This window comes from Perkinsus marinus (assembly GCF_000006405.1).
Source record: "Perkinsus marinus ATCC 50983 genomic scaffold scf_1104296954944, whole genome shotgun sequence".
NCBI classification, from domain to species: Eukaryota; Perkinsozoa; order Perkinsida; family Perkinsidae; genus Perkinsus; species Perkinsus marinus.
This window is the reverse complement of record NW_003207942.1, coordinates 1-1104: the sequence shown is the minus strand read 5'-3', so window position 1 is coordinate 1104 and position 1104 is coordinate 1. Positions and strand designations below refer to the sequence as shown.

The 1104-nt window shown below is 49.4% G+C and overlaps 4 non-coding genes across 4 annotated transcripts; all 4 read left to right on the top strand.

The window, feature by feature from the left end:
• The first annotated feature begins 132 nt into the window (after window positions 1–132).
• Pmar_PMAR016022 lies at window positions 133–212 on the top strand. The gene has a single exon. It is a non-coding gene; the product is annotated as a tRNA-Leu (tRNA).
• Window positions 213–398: 186 nt separating this feature from the next.
• Pmar_PMAR016021 lies at window positions 399–478 on the top strand. The gene has a single exon. It is a non-coding gene; the product is annotated as a tRNA-Leu (tRNA).
• A 186-nt stretch (window positions 479–664) lies between these two features.
• Window positions 665–744, top strand: Pmar_PMAR016020. The gene has a single exon. It is a non-coding gene; the product is annotated as a tRNA-Leu (tRNA).
• Window positions 745–865: 121 nt separating this feature from the next.
• Window positions 866–945, top strand: Pmar_PMAR016019. The gene has a single exon. It is a non-coding gene; the product is annotated as a tRNA-Leu (tRNA).
• Window positions 946–1104: the final 159 nt, after the last annotated feature.

Sequence of the window (1104 nt, the reverse complement as noted above, 5' to 3'; positions counted from 1 at the left end):
CCACAGCTGTAAGAATTTCTCTTCGTGTGATTTGATGAAGAACGCATTCCGCGGAAACGGTTCGAAACCGTTTTTGTGTCATGTCCTATAGTGTAACGCATCTTCTCCGCTATGATTTTTAAAGCACTTATCGACAGTTTGGCCGAGTGGTCTAAGGCGCTGGCTTAAGGCGCCAGTCCGAAAGGGCGTGGGTTCGAACTCCACAGCTGTCAGTCTATATACCTGACTGGTGTTATATTGAGAACCCAGACCTTTTCAGAAGCGAGGTAGTGCAAGATCAAAACCGTCTGATCGATATTGCGCCATCGCACCTCGCAGAAACCGTTCAACCCATTTTTGTGTCCTCTGGTTTGGCAGAGCGATGCATCACCTCGGCTATGAATCTTGAAGCACTCATCGACAGTTTGGCCGAGTGGTCTAAGGCGCTGGCTTAAGGCGCCAGTCCGAAAGGGCGTGGGTTCGAACCCCACAGCTGTCAGTCTATATATCTGACTGGTGTTATATTGAGAACCCAGAGCTTTTCAGAAGCGAGGTAGTACAAGATCAAAACCTTCTGATCGATATTGCGCCATCGCACCTCGCAGAAACCGTTCAACCCATTTTTGTGTCCTCTGGTTTGGCAGAGCGATGCATCACCTCGGCTATGAATCGTGAAGCACTTATCGACAGTTTGGCCGAGTGGTCCATGGCGCTGGCTTTAGGCGTCAGTCCGCAAGGGCGTGGGTTCGAATCTCACAGCTGTAAGAAATTTCTCTTCGTGTGATTTGATGAAGAACGCATTCCGCGGAAACGGTTCGAAACCGTTTTTGTGTCATGTCATATAGTGTAACGCATCTTCTCCGCTATGAATCTTGAAGCACTCATCGACAGTTTGGCCGAGTGGTCTAAGGCGCTGGCTTAAGGCGCCAGTCCGAAAGGGCGTGGGTTCGAACCCCACAGCTGTCAGTCTATATATCTGACTGGTGTTATATTGAGAACCCAGAGCTTTTCAGAAGCGAGGTAGTACAAGATCAAAACCTTCTGATCGATATTGCGCCATCGCACCTCGCAGAACCGTTCAACCCATTTTTGTGTCCTCTGGTTTGGCAGAGCGATGCATCACCT